This window comes from Oncorhynchus gorbuscha, unplaced genomic scaffold (assembly GCF_021184085.1).
Source record: "Oncorhynchus gorbuscha isolate QuinsamMale2020 ecotype Even-year unplaced genomic scaffold, OgorEven_v1.0 Un_scaffold_1083, whole genome shotgun sequence".
In the NCBI taxonomy this organism is placed as follows: Eukaryota; Metazoa; Chordata; class Actinopteri; order Salmoniformes; family Salmonidae; genus Oncorhynchus; species Oncorhynchus gorbuscha.
In genome coordinates, this window is record NW_025745971.1 from 172,692 (window position 1) to 186,997 (window position 14,306).

Sequence of the window (14,306 nt, forward strand, 5' to 3'; positions counted from 1 at the left end):
TCTTCCTCTCCCTCCCTCCATGGGGCCTGACGATCAAACAGCCGACTGCAGGGCTGGCACAGAGGCACCTTCATGTCCCTTCCAATGATTTAGATACGAAGAGGAAGAAGAGGAAGTAGAGGAAAAGGAAGAAGAGGAAGAAGAGGATGTAGAGGAAGTAGAGGAAGTAGAGGAGGTATAGGAAATAGAGGAAGTAGAGGAAGAAGAGGAAGTAGAGGAAGTAGAGGAAGAAAATGAAGTAGAGGAAGTAGAGGAAGAAAAGGAAGTAGAGGAAGTAGAGGAAGAAAAGGAAGTAGAGGAAGAAGAGGAAGTGTTGCTGTTGGAAGATCTTGGAGAAGCTCACCATCTGTCGCCCTGACGACCGCCTGCCTGCCAGGCATCTCCTGAAACAGAGAGTGAAGGAAGGAGGGAGAGCATTAGTTTCCTCAGCCTGCGAGGGTTACAGATGTGGGGGAAAAGACTAAACAAAAGTTGAACTATTCTGACAGCCCCTGGAGATATGCTAATTAGACCTCTACATGCAGTCACTTTGAGACAATTATTTCCTGGGCTGGTTGGTAATTAGTGAGAGAAGAATCAACACTGTGGGGATGCCTACACACACCGAGAGGAGAGAGAGGAGAGACAGAGAGGAGGGAGGAGAGAGAGAGGAGAGACAGAATGACAGAGAGGAGAGAGGAGAGAGAGAGAGGACAGAGAGGAGAGAGAGAGAGAGAGGGAGAGGACAGAGAGGAGAGAGAGAGAGAAAGAGAGAGAGAGAGAGAGAGAGAGAGAGAGAGAGAGAGAGAGAGAGAGAGAGAGAGAGAGAGAGAGAGAGAGAGAGAGAGAGAGAGGAGAGGAGGGAGGAGAGAGAGAGAGGACAGAGAGGAGAGAGAGAGAGGAGAGACAGACCGACAGAGAGGAGAGACAGACCGACAGAGAGAGAGAGAGGAGAGAGGACAGAGAGGAGAAAGAGAGAGGAGAGACAGAGAGAGAAAGGAGAGAGGAGAGAGAGAAAGGACAGAGAGGAGAGACAGACCGACAGAGAGGAGAGACAGACCGACAGAGAGAGAGAGGACAGAGAAAGGAGAGACAGACCGACAGAGAGGAGAGAGGAGAGACAGACCGACAGAGAGGAGAGAGAGAGGAGAGAGACAGAGAGGAGAGAGGAGAGAGGAGAGAGAGAGAGAGAGGAGAGACAGACCGACAGAGAGGAGAGAGAGAGAGAGGAGAGACAGAGAGGAGAGAGGAGAGAGAGAGGACAGAGAGGAGAAAGAGAGAGGAGAGAGAGACCGACAGAGAGGAGAGACAGACCGACAGAGAGGAGAGAGGAGAGAGGACAGAGAGGAGAAAGAGAGAGGAGAGACAGAGAGAGAAAGGAGAGAGGAGAGAGAGAGAAAGGACAGAGAGGAGAGACAGACCGACAGAGAGGAGAGACAGACCGACAGAGAGAGGAGAGACAGACCGACAGAGAGGAGAGAGAGAGAGGAGAGACAGAGAGGAGAGAGGAGAGAGAGAGGACAGAGAGGAGAGAGGAGAGAGAGAGAGAGAGGAGAGACAGAGAGGAGAGAGGAGAGAGGAGAGAGAGGAGAGACAGAGAGGAGAGAGGAGAGAGAGAGAGGACAGAGAGGAGAAAGAGAGAGGAGAGAGAGAGAGAGAGAGAGAGAGAGAGAGAGAGAGAGAGAGAGAGAGGAGAGACAGACCGACAGAGAGGAGAGAGTAGAGACAGACAGACAGAGAGGAGAGAGAGAGAGGAGAGACAGAGAGGAGAGAGGAGAGAGAGAGAGGACAGAGAGGAGAAAGAGAGAGGAGAGAGAGAGAGAGAGGAGAGACAGACCGACAGAGAGGAGAGAGGAGAGAGGACAGAGAGGAGAAAGAGAGAGGAGAGACAGAGAGAGAAAGGAGAGAGGAGAGAGAGAGAAAGGACAGAGAGGAGAGAGAGAGAGAGAGAGAGAGAGAGAGAGAGAGAGAGAGAGAGAGAGAGAGAGAGAGAGAGAGAGAGAGAGAGAGAGAGAGAGAGAGAAGAGAGAGAGGAGAGACAGACTGACAGAGAGAGAGGACAGAGAGGGACAGACCAACAGAGAGAGAGAGGGCTATTATTGACTGATGGGGTATTATTGACTGATGGGGTATTATTGACTGATGGGGTATTATTGACTGATGGGGTATTATTGACTGATGGGGTATTATTGACTGATGGGGTATTATTGACTGATGGGGTATTATTGACTGATGGGGTATTATTAACTGATGGGGTATTATTGACTGATGGGGTATTATTGACTGATGGGGTATTGACTGATGGGGTATTGCCTGATGGGGTATTATTGACTGATGGGGTATTATTGACTGATGGGGTATTATTGACTGATGGGGTATTATTGACTGATGGGGTATTATTGACTGATGGGGTATTATTGACTGATGGGGTATTGACTGACGGGGTATTAACTGATGGGGTATTATTGACTGATGGGGTATTATTGACTGATGGGGTATTGACTGATGGGGTATTATTGACTGATGGGGTATTATTGACTGATGGGGCTGGAGACGTGGGGAGGGGGCTGGAGACGTGGGGGAGGGGGATTGGAGATGTGGGGGAGGGTGGGATTGGAGACGTGGGGGGGGGGCTGGAGACGTGGGGGAGGGGGATTGGAGATGTGGGGGAGGGGGATTGGAGACGTGGGGGAGGGGGATTGGAGACGTGGGGGGGGCTGGAGACGTGGGGGAGGGGGATTGGAGATGTAAGGGGAGGGGGGAGGGGGGGATTGGAGACGTACAGCCCTGAGGAGATGAGTCCTATATACAGCCCTGAGGAGATGTGTCCTATATACAGCCCTGAGGAGATGAGTCCTATATACAGCCCTGAGGAGATGAGTCCTATATACAGCCCTGAGGAGATGTGTCCTATATACAGCCCTGAGGAGATGAGTCCTATATACAGCCCTGAGGAGATGAGTCCTATATACAGCCCTGAGGAGATGAGTCCTATATACAGCCCTGAGGAGATGAGTCCTATATACAGCCCTGAGGAGATGAGTCCTATATACAGCCCTGAGGAGATGTGTCCTATATACAGCCCTGAGGAGATGAGTCCTATATACAGCCCTGAGGAGATGTGTCCTATATACAGCCCTGAGGAGATGAGTCCTATATACAGCCCTGAGGAGATGAGTCCTTATATACAGCCCTGAGGAGATGAGTCCTATATACAGCCCTGAGGAGATGAGTCCTATATACAGCCCTGAGGAGATGAGTCCTATATACAGCCCTGAGGAGATGAGGAGATGAGTCCTATATACAGCCCTGAGGAGATGAGTCCTATATACAGCCCTGAGGAGATGAGTCCTATATACAGCCCTGAGGAGATGAGTCCTATATACAGCCCTGAGGAGATGAGTCCTATATACAGCCCTGAGGAGATGAGTCCTATATACAGCCCTGAGGAGATGAGTCCTATATACAGCCCTGAGGAGATGAGTCCTATATACAGCCCTGAGGAGATGAGTCCTATATACAGCCCTGAGGAGATGAGTCCTATATACAGCCCTGAGGAGATGAGTCCTATATACAGCCCTGAGGAGATGAGTCCTATATACAGCCCTGAGGAGATGAGGAGATGAGTCCTTATATACAGCCCTGAGGAGATGAGTCCTATATACAGCCCTGAGGAGATGAGTCCTATATACAGCCCTGAGGAGATGAGTCCTATATACAGCCCTGAGGAGATGAGTCCTATATACAGCCCTGAGGAGATGAGTCCTATATACAGCCCTGAGGAGATGAGTCCTATATACAGCCCTGAGGAGATGAGTCCTATATACAGCCCTGAGGAGATGAGATGTGTCCTATATACAGCCCTGAGGAGATGAGTCCTATATACAGCCCTGAGGAGATGAGGAGATGAGTCCTATATACAGCCCTGAGGAGATGTGTCCTATATACAGCCCTGAGGAGATGAGTCCTATATACAGCCCTGAGGAGATGAGTCCTATATACAGCCCTGAGGAGATGAGTCCTATATACAGCCCTGAGGAGATGAGTCCTATATACAGCCCTGAGGAGATGAGTCCTATATACAGCCCTGAGGAGATGAGTCCTATATACAGCCCTGAGGAGATGAGTCCTATATACAGCCCTGAGGAGATGAGTCCTATATACAGCCCTGAGGAGATGAGTCCTATATACAGCCCTGAGGAGATGAGTCCTATATACAGCCCTGAGGAGATGTGTCCTATATACAGCCCTGAGGAGATGAGTCCTATATACAGCCCTGAGGAGATGAGTCCTATATACAGCCCTGAGGAGATGAGTCCTATATACAGCCCTGAGGAGATGAGGAGATGAGTCCTTATATACAGCCCTGAGGAGATGAGTCCTATATACAGCCCTGAGGAGATGAGTCCTATATACAGCCCTGAGGAGATGAGTCCTATATACAGCCCTGAGGAGATGAGGAGATGAGTCCTTATATACAGCCCTGAGGAGATGAGTCCTATATACAGCCCTGAGGAGATGAGTCCTATATACAGCCCTGAGGAGATGAGTCCTATATACAGCCCTGAGGAGATGAGGAGATGAGTCCTTATATACAGCCCTGAGAGATGAGTCCTATATACAGCCCTGAGGAGATGAGTCCTATATACAGCCCTGAGGAGATGAGTCCTATATACAGCCCTGAGGAGATGTGTCCTATATACAGCCCTGAGGAGATGAGTCCTATATACAGCCCTGAGGAGATGAGTCCTATATACAGCCCTGAGGAGATGAGTCCTATATACAGCCCTGAGGAGATGAGTCCTATATACAGCCCTGAGGAGATGAGTCCTATATACAGCCCTGAGGAGATGAGTCCTATATACAGCCCTGAGGAGATGAGGAGACGAGTCCTATATACAGCCCTGAGGAGATGAGTCCTATATACAGCCCTGAGGAGATGAGTCCTATATACAGCCCTGAGGAGATGAGGAGATGAGTCCTTATATACAGCCCTGAGGAGATGAGTCCTATATACAGCCCTGAGGAGATGAGTCCTATATACAGCCCTGAGGAGATGAGTCCTGTATACAGCCCTACAACCTTGAGATGTGTCCTAAATACAGCCCTACACCCTTAATGTGTCCTATATACAGCCCTACACCCTTGATGTGTCCAATATACAGCCCTACACCCTTGATGTGTCCTAAATACAGCCCTACACCCTTGATGTGTCCTATATACAGCCATACTCCCTGGATGTGTCCTATATACAGCCCTACTCCCTTGATGTGTCCTATATACAGCCCTACACCCTTGAAATGTGTCCTATATACAGCCCTACACCCTTGATGTGTCCTATATACAGCCCTACACCCTTGATGTGTCCTATATACAGCCCTACACCCTTGAAATGTGTCCTATATACAGCCCTACACCCTGCATGTGTCCTATATACAGCCCTACACCCTTGATGTGTCCTATATACAGCCCTACACCCTTAATGTGTCCTATATACAGCCCTACACCCTTGATGTGTCCTATATACAGCCCTACACCCTGAATGTGTCCTATATACAGCCTACCCTGACACCCTTGATGAGTCCTATATACAGCCCTACACCCTTGATGTGTCCTATATACAGCCCTACTCCCTTGATGTGTCCTATATACAGCCCTACACCCTTGAAATGTGTCCTATATACAGCCCTACACCCTTGATGTGTCCTATATACAGCCCTACACCCTTGATGTGTCCTATATACAGCCCTACACCCTTGAAATGTGTCCTATATACAGCCCTACACCCTGCATGTGTCCTATATACAGCCCTACACCCTTGATGTGTCCTATATACAGCCCTACACCCTTGTGTCCTATATACAGCCCTACACCCTTGATGTGTCCTATATACAGCCCTACACCCTTGATGTGTCCTATATACAGCCCTACACCCTTGATGTGTCCTATATACAGCCCTACACCCTTGATGTGTCCTATATACAGCCCTACACCCTTGTGTCCTATATACAGCCCTACACCCTGGATGAGTCCTATATACAGCCCTACACCCTTGTGTCCTGTATACAGCCCTACACCCTTTGTGTCCTATATACAGCCCTACACCCTTGTGTCCTATATACAGCCCTACACCCTGGATGAGTCCTATATACAGCCCTACACCCTTGTGTCCTGTATACAGCCCTACACCCTTGTGTCCTATATACAGCCCTACACCCTTGATGTGTCCTATATACAGCCCTACACCCTTGTGTCCTATATACAGCCCTACACCCTGGATGAGTCCTATATACAGCCCTACTCCCTTGATGTGTCCTATATACAGCCCTACACCCTGGATGAGTCCTATATACAGCCCTACACCCTTGTGTCCTATATACAGCCCTACACCCTGGATGAGTCCTATATACAGCCCTACACCCTTGTGTCCTATATACAGCCCTACACCCTGGATGAGTCCTATATACAGCCCTACACCCTTGTGTCCTATATGCCCTACACCCTTGATGTGTCCTATATACAGCCCTACACCCTTGATGTGTCCTATATACAGCCCTACACCCTTAATGTGTCCTATATACAGCCCTACCCCTTGAAATGTCCTATATACAGCCCTACACCCTTGATGTGTCCTATATACATACATACATATATATATACATTTGAGTCTGTTCATTTGAGTCTGTTCATTTGAGTCTGTTCATTGGAGTCTGTTCATTTGAGTCTGTTCATTTGAGTCTGTTCATTCATTTGAGTCTGTTCATTCATTTGAGTCTGTTCATTCATTTGAGTCTGTTCATTCATTTGAGTCTGTTCATTCATTTGAGTCTGTTCATTCATTTACATTACATTTACATTTAAGTCATTTAGCAGACGCTCTTATCCAGAGCGACTTACAAATTGGTGCATTCACCTTATGACATCCAGTGGAACAGCCACTTTACAATAGTGCATCTAAATCTTAAGGGGGGTTGAGAGGGATTACTTATCCTATCCTAGGTATTCCTTAAAGAGGTGGGGTTTCAGGTGTCTCCGGAAGGTGGTGATTGACTCCGCTGTCCTGGCGTCGTGAGGGAGTTTGTTCCACCATTGGGGGGCCAGAGCAGCGAACAGTTTTGACTGGGCTGAGCGGGAGCTGTACTTCCTCAGTGGTAGGGAGGCGAGCAGGCCAGAGGTGGATGAACGCAGTGCCCTTGTTTGGGTGTAGGGCCTGATCAGAGCCTGGAGGTACTGAGGTGCCGTTCCCCTCACAGCTCCGTAGGCAAGCACCATGGTCTTGTAGTGGATGCGAGCTTCAACTGGAAGCCAGTGGAGAGAACGGAGGAGCGGGGTGACGTGAGAGAACTTGGGAAGGTTGAACACCAGACGGGCTGCGGCGTTCTGGATGAGTTGAAGGGGTTTAATGGCACAGGCAGGGAGCCCAGCCAACAGCGAGTTGCAGTAATCCAGACGGGAGATGACAAGTGCCTGGATTAGGACCTGCGCCGCTTCCTGTGTGAGGCAGGGTCGTACTCTGCGGATGTTGTAGAGCATGAACCTACAGGAACGGGCCACCGCCTTGATGTTGGTTGAGAACGACAGGGTGTTGTCCAGGATCACACCAAGGTTCTTGGCGCTCTGGGAGGAGGACACAATGGAGTTGTCAACCGTGATGGCGAGATCATGGAACGGGCAGTCCTTCCCCGGGAGGAAGAGCAGCTCCTTGAGTCTGTTCATTTGTCTGTTCATTTGAGGCTGTTCATTGGAGTCTGTTCATTTGAGTCTGTTCATTTGAGTCTGTTCATTTGAGTCTGTTCATTTGAGTCTGTTCATCTCAGTCTGTTCATTCATTTGAGTCTGTTCATTGGAGTCTGTTCATTTGAGTCTGTTCATCTCAGTCTGTTCATTCATTTGAGTCTGTTCATTGGAGTCTGTTCAATTGAGTCTGTTCATTTGAGTCTGTTCATTTGAGTCTGTTCATTTGAGTCTGTTCATTTGAGTCTGTTCATTTGAGTCTGTTCAATTGAGTCTGTTCATTTGAGTCTGTTCATTTGAGTCTGTTCAATTGAGTCTGTTCATTTGAGTCTGTTCATTTGAGTCTGTTCATTTGAGTCTGTTCATTTGAGTCTGTTTTGAGTCTGTTCATTCATTTGAGTCTGTTCAATTGAGTCTGTTCATTTGAGTCTGTTCATTCATTTGAGTCTGTTCATTCATTTGAGTCTGTTCATTTGAGTCTGTTCATTCATTTGAGTCTGTTCATTTGAGTCTGTTCATTCATTTGAGTCTGTTCAATTGAGTCTGTTCATTCATTTGAGTCTGTTCATTTGAGTCTGTTCATTCATTTGAGTCTGTTCAATTGAGTCTGTTCATTCATTTGAGTCTGTTCATTTGAGTCTGTTCATTCATTTGAGTCTGTTCAATTGAGTCTGTTCATTCAATTGAGTCTGTTCATTTGAGTCTGTTCAATTGAGTCTGTGCATTTGAGTCTGTTCATTTGAGTCTGTTCATCTCAGTCTGTTCATTTGAGTCTGTTCATTTGAGTCTGTTCAATCAGAAGCCCATTTCAAAGGGAACAAACACTCATTAAGATCAGGTGTGGCCAATTAGTGGGCGCGGCCAACACACCTGAACACGCTAAAACCAGCTGGAGGACAGAGAGAGTTTTGTTGACACTGAGAATGGAATGTGTATGTTTTTAAATAAACTTTTTTTTCGAACGTTGTCTGAACATTACTCAAGTTTTCTTGTTTTTTTGTTTTTATTTTAATGGAAAGTTTTCTTAACGTCCTCTGAACTACTTGAGAACATTTGTAAAAATGTGCTGAGCGTGTTCCAAACCCAGGTAACGATCCTGCACCTTTCCCAGAACGATGTGGGAAGGTTCTATACAAAAACAAAACATAGGACAACCACGCTCTCAGCAACATATGGTTCTCTGAACGTTACGTGCTAGCTGGGAACACGGTGAGACAGCCCTGGTTGGTGGCGGGGGCGCTGGGGGGTAGGGGTTCAGTGAGACAGCCCTGGTTGGTGGCGGGGCGCTGGGGGGCAGAGTTCAGTGAGACAGCCCTGGTTGGTGGCGGCGGTGGTGGGGTGGTGGGGTGGGGGGGGTACAGCGAGAGAGAGTGCATTCTGTGGACAACAAGCAATTGGTAACCAAAAGAAAATGCCATGACAGGGACTTCAAACCTCCACAACTGTCAAACGCCAAGCGTCTGTGACACCACTTTCAATTACCCATGATCCACCACCAGAAACAGAGGCGACTGTCTGCGCGTCTCTCCGACAGTCCCTCGCTCTCACCCTGGAGACTGACAAAGAGAAACAGAACAGAGAAATAGAGAATAGGATGAGTGAAACTCTGGCTCTGTCCCAAATGGGCCCCCCTTTCTATGTAGTGCACTGCATTTGACCAGAGCCCTATGGTCTCAGTTCTAAAGTAGTGCACTGCATTTGACCAGAGCCCTATGGTCTCAGTTCTAAAGTAGTGCACTGTACAGGGTGCCATTTGGAATGCATGCTTTCAGTATTCAAGCTGGAGGGCAAAGAGGGGCCCAATTCAGACTGAGGAAACATGACGCAGGTCCTCAGCGAGCTCTTTGGGAGTGGGAGGGATTCATTACATCAGCTCTTTCCGTGACATAGACTGACCAGGTCTGTCTGTCTGTCCGTCGTCCGTCCGTCCGTCCGTCCGTCCGTCCGTCCACCTGTCTGTCTGTCTGCTTGTCTGTCTGCTTGTCTGTCTGCTTGTCTGTCTGCCAAGGACTCAGATAGAGAGGCTACTGCTGATCCAATCCTACTGATAATTGTGATGTCTATAATTATGTCCGTAATTATGTCCGTAATTATGTCCGTAATTATGATGTCGATCATATTGATGTCAGTAATTATGTCCGTAATTATGTCCGTAATTATGTCCGTAATTATGATGTCGATCATATTGATGTCAGTAATTATGACATCAGTAATTATGACATCAGTAATTATGACATCAGTAATTATGACATCAGTAATTATGACATCAGTATGACATCAGTAATGTGACAGCAGTGTGATCTGTAATGATGCAGCTGTAATAGGTGATCCTGTCAGGAATGCAGGAAGTGCCCAGCAGTGTGAGTTAGATCTCTCTGGGTCTAGTGAACGTCTGACAGGAAGTGCCCAGCAGTGTGAGTTAGATCTCTCTGGGTCTAGTGAACGTCTGACAGGAAGTGCCCAGCAGTGTGAGTTAGATCTCTCTGGGTCTAGTGAACGTCTGACAGGAAGTGCCCAGCAGTGTGAGTTAGATCTCTCTGGGTCTAGTGAACGTCTGACAGGAAGTGCCCAGCAGTGTGAGTTAGATCTCTCTGGGTCTAGTGAACGTCTGACAGGAAGTGCCCAGCAGTGTGAGTTAGATCTCTCTGGGTCTAGTGAACGTCTGACAGGAAGTGCCCAGCAGTGTGAGTTAGATCTCTCTGGGTCTAGTGAACGTCTGACAGGAAGTGCCCAGCAGTGTGAGTTAGATCTCTCTGGGTCTAGTGAACGTCTGACAGGAAGTGCCCAGCAGTGTGAGTTAGATCTCTCTGGGTCTAGTGAACGTCTGACAGGAAGTGCCCAGCAGTGTGAGTTAGATCTCTCTGGGTCTAGTGAACGTCGGCTCTGAAAGTCATTAGCAGCACTGAACGTTCCTCTGAGTTGTGTTCAGGAGAGAAACTCATTTTCCTCTCCACTAAAGGTGAGGTCACAGACCAGAAACCATTAGAAAAATCACTTTAAGGAAGCTGCTCATTAATCAGGTAGCATGCGTGCCAAATGGCACCCTATTCCTCATATAGTGCACTACTTTAGACCAAATGGCACCCTATTCCTCATATAGTGCACTACTTTAGACCAAATGGCACCCTATTCCTCATATAGTGCACTACTTTAGACCAAATGGCACCCTATTCCTCATATAGTGCACTACTTTAGACCAAATGGCACCCTATTCCCTATACAGTGCACTACTTTAGACCAGGTCCTATGGGGAACAGGGTGCTATTTCAGACGCAACCATAGAATGACGTGACCTTCTGAGGATCATGGGAAGGGTGAGGTCACGTCCTGTCACTTCTAAACCTCTAACTGTTAATAAGGCCAGCCAGTCCTGGTTTAAATACAGGAAGTACCCTCCTGACATTCACTCAATGAGTGGATGACCTCTGGTCTCCAAAGAGCAGATCCCCATCCATTTATCTAAGTTAACCAACCTCACAAACACCTAGACCCAGGTACCAACCAACCTCACAAACACCTAGACCCAGTTACCAACCAACCTCACAAACACCTAGACCCAGTTACCAACCAACCTCACAAACACCTAGACCCAGGTACCAACCAACCTCACAAACACCTAGACCCAGGTACCAACCAACCTCACCTCACAAACACCTAGACCCAGGTACCTCTATACTCCGTTATCTAAGTTAACCAACCTCACAAACACCTAGAGTTAACCAACCTCACAAACACCTAGACCCAGTACCTCTACTCCATTATCTAAGTTAACCAACCTCACAAACACCTAGACCCAGTTACCAACCAACCTCACAAACACCTTGACCCAGGTACCTCTATACTTATCTAAGTTAACCAACCTCACAAACACCTAGACCCTACCAACCAACCTCACAAACACCTAGACCCAGTTACCTTACTCCGTTATCTAAGTTAACCAACCTCACAAACACCTTGACCCAGTTACCTCTATACTCCGTTATCTAAGTTAACCAACCTCACAAACACCTAGACCGTTATCAGTTACCAACCAACCTCACAAACACCTAGACCCAGGTACCTCTATACTCCATTATCTAAGTTAACCAACCTCACAAACACCTAGACCCAGGTACCTCTATACTCCATTATCTAAGTTAACCAACCAACCTCACAAACACCTAGACCCAGGTACCTCTATACTCCGTTATCTAAGTTAACCAACCAACCTCACAAACACCTAGACCCAGGTACCTCTATACTCCATTTTGTATCTGTCAAAAAACAAAGAGAGACCATGTATTTTCACTGGGGTTGTGGGGGTCATTCATTGACAAATGACAGGGAAAACCAGTCTGCCAGTCTTGTGACACCCATAAGCCTCTCAGGGTTGAGCCCCATCAGTTACCCTACAACCTCATCCTGAGGGGTTGAGCCCCATCAGTTACCCTACAACCTCATCCTGAGGGGTTGAGCCCCATCAGTTACCCTACAACCTCATCCTGAGGGGTTGAGCCCAATCAGATACCCTACAACCTCATCCTGAGGGGTTGAGGCCCATCAGTTACCCTACAACCTCATCCTGAGGGGTTGAGCCCCATCAGTTACCCTACAACCTCATCCTGAGGGGTTGAGCCCCATCAGTTACCCTACAACCTCATCCTGAGGGGTTGAGCCCCATCAGTTACCCTACAACCTCATCATGAGGGGTTGAGCCCCATCAGTTACCCTACAACCTCATCCTGAGGGGTTGAGTCCCATCAGTTACCCTACAACCTCATCCTGAGGGGTTGAGCCCCATCAGTTACCCTACAACCTCATCCTGAGGGGTTGAGCCCCATCAGTTACCCTACAACCTGAACCCCTCATCAGGAGGTATACGGACATTTCAATTCTCTCCAATGTTTTTAAAATGAGGAAAATCTAGAATTGGTTTATGTTGTAGGATCCGGATGTTATTAACAGTGATGATCAGGATCAGGTGCTAAATAGTGACCAGTTTATTAATAGTGATGATCAGGTGCTAAATAGTGACCCGTTTATTAACAGTGATGATCAGGGTCAGGTGCTAAATAGTGATCCGTTTATTAACAGTGATGATCAGGTGCTAAATAGTGACCAGTTTATTAATAGTGATCAGTAGGATCAGGTGCTAAATAGTGACCAGTTTATTAACAGTGATGATCAGGTGCTAAATAGTGACCAGTTTATTAACAGTGATGATCAGGTGCTAAATAGTGACCAGTTTATTAATAGTGACCAGTTTATTAACAGTGATGATCAGGTGCTAAATAGTGACCAGTTTATTAACAGTTATGATCAGGTCCTAAATAGTGACCCGTTTATTAACAGTGATGATCAGGTGCTAAATAGTGATCCGTTTATTAACAGTGTTGATCAGGTGCTAAATAGTGTTTATTCAGTAGGATCAGGTGCTAAATAGTGACCAGTTTATTAACAGTGATGATCAGGTGCTAAATAGTGACCAGTTTATTAACAGTGATGATCAGGTGCTAAAGGTGCCAAATAGTGACCCGTTTATTAACAGTGATGATCAGGTGCTAAATAGTGACCCGTTTATTAATAGTGATCAGTAGGATCAGGTGCTAAATAGTGACCAGTTTATTAACAGTGATGATCAGGTGCTAAATAGAGACCAGTTTATTAACAGTGATGATCAGGTGCTAAATAGTGACCAGTTTATTAATAGTGACCAGTTTATTAACAGTGATGATCAGGTGCTAAATAGTGACCAGTTTATTAACAGTGATGATCAGGGTCAGGTGCTAAATAGTGACCAGTTTATTAATAGTGATCAGTAGGATCAGGTGCTAAATAGTGACCCGTTTATTAATAGTGATCAGTAGGATCAGGTGCTAAATAGTGACCCGTTTATTAACAGTGATGATCAGGTGCTAAATAGTGACGAGTTTATTAACAGTGATGATCAGGTGCTAAATAGAGACCAGTTTATTAATAGTGATCAGTATGATCAGGTGCTAAATAGTGACCAGTTTATTAATAGTGATCAGTAGGATCAGGTGCTAAATAGTGACCAGTTTATTAAAGTAGTGGTGCTAAATAGTGACCAGTTTATTAATAGTGATGATGATCAGGTGTTAAATAGTGACCAGTTCATTAACAGTGATGATCAGGTGCTAAATAGTGACCAGTTTATTAATAGTGATCAGTAGGATCAGGTGCTAAATAGTGACCAGTTTATTAACAGTGATGATCAGGTGCTAAATAGAGACCAGTTTATTAATAGTGATCAGTAGGATCAGGTGCTAAATAGAGACCAGTTTATTAATAGTGATCAGTATGATCAGGTGCTAAATAGTGACCAGTTTATTAATAGTGATCAGTATGATCAGGTGCTAAATAGAGACCATTTTATTAATAGTGATCAGTAGGATCAGGTGCTAAATAGTGACCAGTTCATTAACAGTGATGATCAGGTGCTAAATAGTGACCAGTTTATTAATAGTGATCAGTAGGATCAGGTGCTAAATAGTGACCAGTTTATTAACAGTGATGATCAGGTGCTAAATAGAGACCAGTTTATTAATAGTGATCAGTAGGATCAGGTGCTAAATAGAGACCAGTTTATTAAT